Below are 6,000 nucleotides of genomic sequence, written 5' to 3'. Positions count from 1 at the left end.
ATTTTTTTTTTTTTAGTTCAGGTGGGAAGGGAGGCAGTCATGGGGGGGTCCCAGCACTTTTCTTTTAATGGACAGAAATGTGCATAGTACACACACATCTGTGCCCATTAGAAAAATAAAATAAAATAATTCATTCTGCCCTGAACAACTGAGCTGCAGGAGGCTGCTTCGGGTCTTTATCTGCCATTCAGCTGTTTGGGCATCCCCTGCCGGCTCAGCTTCCCCTGCGGCCCGCTTTCTCCAATGACTGATCAGAAGGGATTATGACGGACCTCTGCAAAACTCATTTGCATGTGAAATTGTTTAAACATCAATCGCCAATTTACCAGCACCACAGAGACCCACAGGATTTTAATGGCGGCTTTAGAACATCCAGCCCTAGTGTTTAGATTTGGGTTGCTAGTCAGTCTGTCACCACCATGACTAAGCTAGGTGAGTTCAGAGGGAATATAAATTTGGAGGAGGGGGAGGGAGAAGATAGAATTCCTAGATAATTCTCAATTAAATTCCTGACAACAGATCCTGGTGTAAGAATGACCAACAAAAGCAGAAAACTGATGGGCCAAAGTCCCTAGACCTCTTTTTATTTGTAAAACTCATTTTATGGCAACAGCTTTTCACAGCTCCAATATGTGAGTTCTTCAGAAATGAAGCTCTGCTTTAACAACAAGCTGTTTGTTAAAAGCATTTGTTATCTGTTCCCCAGGGTGTTCTTGTGAGAAGAATGTGCTGTACACATGATCTGGAATGCGATTAAGACACTGCAGCTAGCCAAGCTTCGGCCTTGCTGGCAGAGTCTGTATTCACAGCCGGTAGGGTAATACCCATGTTTAAGCAATCATACTTTATGCCTCATTGGTTAGGCACGGCAGCTATGCAAGGAATGAAGTTGTGCAAACTGTCCTGCTATTATGGGCTCTCTCTCTTTTCATAGGTATTCTACAGCTGTAGAATCCTATCCAGTTTTACAATATACTTGGATCTACTTCGGCTTCTAATGAGAATCGACTGGACTTTCAACAGGATCACTGAAAGTTTCAGGGAAGAAGAATCTTGTCCACATTTTTCAGTACCAAAAACAAAACTGGAACTGCAAGATTAGTTCATTTTGGCAGAAGGAGCCTGGTTTATTATGACCATGCATGGGAATGAAAACCTATTTCCAACTAAGGATTTCAAGTTTTATGGTGTATATTTCTTGCTTTGATATTTATATACATTTATTATTGTAAAACATGGCTGCAATTTTACACAGTTACTTAATTTAGATGATACACTGTGAATGTTTACACATGGGGTATTTGGCTTTTGGGATTGGGGTAGTTGTACGTTAAAAACTTATTTTTATATTATTTTTACATTATCTTAATCTTTATAAAAATGGCTTCCTTATGTTTTTGTTATTTTTGTACAGTTATTACTTACACTTGCTTAAATCTTTGTGTCACACTACCACAAATCTATATCTCACCAAGATGTGTACCAAATTATGCACACATCTCAAGCTCCTCACATCTAATACAAATTCCCCAGCTCCTCAGAAGCACCACCTGGGCTCAAAAAGTTTTCACTGCCCTAGGCTTTATGTACTACCTCCTCACTGGAGCCAATATTTAATTCATCTAGCAAACTTTGATTTTCACTTTATTATTTTCTCTAACACCCCTTTTGGTGTACTTCGTTTTTAAGAGTACTTAGATTTTTATTGTGGTATTCCTTTGAGGGACATAGGAACCAACATGTTTCACCTAAGAAAGTTTTTTTTCAAGGCTTATCATCACTTATCAGATTTTACCCCTTCATACCGGACCATTTTCAGAAATGTGTTTTAGGATTCTCAGCATATCGTCAACATTTCTGTCCTCCTTCCTCCAGCAACATGGCCCCCTCCTCCGAAGAGCCTTCTTGTTCATGCACTCGGGAATACCCTGTTGGTTCCACCCACTTTGACACATTTGCATCAGAGGGGCAATACCAACAGGGCCTCACAAACAATAGACTCAAAGGCTCTGCATCAGTTAAGCTAGTGCCAGTGCCAGGTCTTGTTCAGACTATGGACTCTCTGACAGGCATCGGGAGGGTGGCAGAAGATGGAGGGCTCTTAATCGCTGGAGTTAGCTTGGTGTTGCCTGGACTGTGGGGCTACCCTGGCTGATTCTGCCAGCATTTTCTATGTACAGTGTGAGAAAAATTGAATATAAATGATAATTAACATTTTCTGTGTACAGTGTACTTTGTGTTTTGTTGTTTTGGGTTTTTTTAATTTTGTGGTTACCATTAGGTATTGTTAATAAGATTATATTGTGTATATGAAAAATGAATGGAAGAAATTGCATTACAATTACAACTGTTATTATGGGGGTGGGGTCAAGGGCGGATATTGGGGAGGTCTGGGGCCGATCTTGGGCAGGGGTACTGGGTTGATATTTGTTAGACTTAGGATGTACTTGGTTTGAAGAAGTTGGGAAACACTGTATTATTTAACACTGAATTATAATTCAGAACAGCTGCTGCATTCGTTTTCTGCCTGGGCTAATACAGGATAGTTTAACGTTGACACATACATAGACCAGCAACATCAGAGCTTGGCACGTGCGTGCGGCGACCTCCACCTGCAGCAACCTTTGCTGCGCGTGAAGGTCTCCACACGCATGCGCTAGTAGATCATGTGATTTCGAATGCTCCTGGCCCCATTCTGGATTAGTATGAGCCTTGCTCCATCTGCCCGCCCAGAGACCAAGTGCGGCTGCGCTGAATTATTGAAGGGAAGAGGATGCAGGACTTGGACGTCTCGGAGGACCCTGGGTACGTAGTTGATCGTTGAGCGGCTCGTACACTCGCTACTTCCATCCCCACCCGTGTCGTTCTCTGCTTCCATTTTGTTTTAGCGATGGGCCCCACAGTTTTCCTTCTCTGGCGTCTCGCCCTCCTCTGATACAACTTTTTAAAATTCTTCAACCTTTTGCTTTCCTCTGATGCAACTTCCTTGTTTCTAGCAAGGCGGGACGCATCCAAGGGGATAGAGATTGTGTCAGGGGGGACGGGACACCGGAGAAGAAAAGCTGCGGGACTGGTGGTGGGCGATCTCAGGTATGAGTTTAATGGTAGGACGAAGTGGGAGGGGTTTTGAGGGAGAAGTGCTGGATCGCGGACAGGAAGGAGGCGGGAGTCACGTTGGACCGGGGAGAGCGAAAAAGAGAGAAATGGCAGATAGGTCTCCCAATGCGTGTGAAGGGGGGGTGTTAGAATGTGAGGGTGGCCGAAAGCTGCTGCCAGGATGGATCTCCTGGCGCGTGGAACTGGGCATCTTTGTCTGCAAGAGTATTCCAAGATAGTGGACTAACTCTCCACCTTCACTCCATTTTTTTAACACTATGTTTGGAATAAAACTTGTGTATCTTTGATTGCCTTGTGATGTTTCCTCTCAAGTGTGGCTTTTTATTGATCAGGTTCGGACTCTGGTAGTATTCAAATCCAGACTCAAAGCCACTTTGAAGATGCTTTCAATTCCAAACTCCAACCCACCTACCTCCTAAGCACCAATATCTGTCATGTTTTATTCCTTCTGTAATTCCCCCACCTGAGCACCTTCTTGTCCAGTTTGGCTGTCTTGACTAGATTGTAAGTTCTTTGAGCAGGGACTGTCTCTTCTGTGTTTTGATGTACAGTGTGCTGTGTATGTCTAGAAGCATTATAGAAATGATTAACAGTAGATGCTTGCAGAAAAGAAGGTTAATTGACCTTATAGACTAAGAGAAGAGTTAACTCTCTTGTCTTTAACCAGTTCTTGTTTTGAAATTCTAGTTGTGTCTGAAATTTGAAAAAATAAGTAAATAGACATATCCTGGAAAATGGGTTCTTGCTCATTTTTTTTAGGTTTGCCCATTCCTTCTCCCCTCCTCTTCTGCCGGGGGAAGTTGAGTGGAGCCATGGGATGTACTGTGAGCTCAGTGGCAGTGTGGTAAGGATGAACTAAAGGAGTGCTATTTTCTTGTGATGAATATTTGATTGAGAATTTGAGAAAAAGGTTAGAATAGGCCAGTTGTGCTTAAACATAAGTGAAGTGGTGGTTTGTGGACTCCTACTAGGTTTGGGTCTCTCTTGGTAGCTTTGGGCCCCTTCCCACATTAGAAGAAAAAAAAAGTTCCTATCAAATAGAATTTAGCATTCTTATGGAGGCTTTATTTTTTTTTTCTCTACTCAACATCTTTAATTTGGCCAGCTGTCATACAGGGTGCCTCCTTTCCATATAAAATGGAAGTTAAGCTTCTTAAGGTTACTGCATCTTCCTGCTTTTTTCTACTCTTCAGCAGTTCAGATCTTTATGCTACCTTCTTGAAGAGACATCTCTTACATCTTAATTCTGGCTCTTGTTCCCTCTAAATTTGATTATTGCAGTTTACTCTCTAGGTCTGCCTCAATCTCAGTTCCACAGATTAGTTTGTACAGAACACAGCAATTAGGCTACTAGGCTACTCCATGGCTGGAAAAAAATTTGATCATATTATTCCTCTTTTCAAATAGAACACTGACTTCCGGTTTCTTACAAAATCCATTGCAAGATCTTAGTTTTATGCTACCAAATTTAGGGGAATATTCTCAAAACTTTAACATGGTCGCTAATCTGCTTCCAGCCGGTTTAGTGTTCAGGTATTTTAGCAGCGGATTATCATAACGGCTTACCATGCATGGTCTTTTCCGAGCTTTCTAGTGATATCTGACTCTGCAATGCAAATGTATTCCGACATCATTAATATTTAAATGAGCACTCCAGGTGATTCTCTGTTAATCGTCAAGTGTTTCCCTAATCTTGCTGCCCTATATTTGCGAGCAAAATTTTCAGGCAGGTGTGAGCTGTCGTAGTTTTACTGTCTGGTCAGTGCCTGAACACTGATTGACTCAGACATTGACAGGAAAATAAGGCTTGACAAAAGCTCAGACCTGTTAGAAAATTTTGCTGCTGTCAAGCAACCCCTGATCTTCCTCCCCCCCCCCAGCAGCGGGAGAGATGCCCACTCCCTTCTGCCACTGTCGTTAAACAACCCCTCTGGCAGCAGAAGGGATGCCCACTCCCTCTTGCCGCCGCCATCGTGCCTTTGATGAACCCTCGCCCCCCCCACTTGTTTTACAAAGGCTGGCTAGAAGGATACCTACTCCCTCTGGCCAGCAGGCCTGATTCTTCAAAATGGTGGGCCTTCCCCTTCCCAGTGCATCCTGGGATGCACCAGGGGGGGGGCCTAAGGCTCTGATTGGGATAGGTTGCTTCTCCACAGATTTTCTTATTGAAGTCATTGAGCTGAATAAGTAAGAAAGCTATTTTCTATGCTCTAATATTTTCTCCCTTCCTTAATTCATCCTTCTGCTGGAGATACTGAGTAATCAAGGAGCATATCATCAGATCACAAATTGGTGCTTTCTATCTCTGCGGGCTGGTGGATCAACTTAATCCATGCATCTGGATTCGCTTGCTATTGATAACAGGGAATTAAACACATTCAAGTTATTTGATATACCATCTAAGTCAATTAATCTGATGAGTTTACGTGATTGAAAGAGAGAGACAGAGAACAATTAAAGAAACTTACAGAAACATTAAAAGAGGAAGAAGGAATAAGGCCATGCTTCCCATTGAGGGAAGTATTGTTCTGAAGGATGTCCAAGACCAGTAGCTGGAGCTCCACTTTTCCTTCTGTGACTGAAGCTTTCCTTTGAGGTGACAGTCTTGTCCCTTCAGGTGGTAATTTGCAGTTCATTTGCTGCTCGAGCATGCCTAAGTTGAGTGCTGCAGAATCCTTGGTGGAGTTAGAGGCCCCTGAACTAGGTCATTTTCCTGATTCTAGAGATGGGCCTGGCTTATTTGGTGGATTTCCTGTATGATATGGTCCATGCTAAGCAGATGGCTCTGGACTGGCTTTGGGGAGGGAGGGAGAGGGTTATCAAGACTGGCTCTGCTGCTATGAGAATGGAGGGAGGGAGTTCTTAGGACTGGCTCCCCCTCAG

The 6,000-nt window shown here is 43.0% G+C and overlaps 1 protein-coding gene across 5 annotated transcripts in view; it reads left to right on the top strand.

Moving 5' to 3' along the window:
* The first annotated feature begins 334 nt into the window (after positions 1 to 334).
* LATS2 (large tumor suppressor kinase 2) overlaps positions 335 to 6,000 on the top strand; it is a 55,356-nt gene continuing 49,690 nt past the window's right edge. The window contains exons 1-3 of one of the 5 annotated variants that reach the window (XM_033949584.1): positions 345 to 432; positions 707 to 812; positions 935 to 1,187. The gene's annotated coding sequence lies outside the window, so the exon portion shown is untranslated. Of the gene's footprint in view, positions 433 to 502; positions 813 to 934; positions 1,188 to 2,644; positions 2,806 to 6,000 lie in introns of those variants that run through there. The other 4 variants (XM_033949587.1, XM_033949585.1, XM_033949589.1 and 1 more) reach the window with 4 other exon arrangements.

Source organism: Geotrypetes seraphini, chromosome 6 (genome assembly GCF_902459505.1).
Source record: "Geotrypetes seraphini chromosome 6, aGeoSer1.1, whole genome shotgun sequence".
NCBI lineage: Eukaryota > Metazoa > Chordata > Amphibia > Gymnophiona > Dermophiidae > Geotrypetes > Geotrypetes seraphini.
This window is presented reverse-complemented; position numbering and strand designations above follow the sequence as displayed.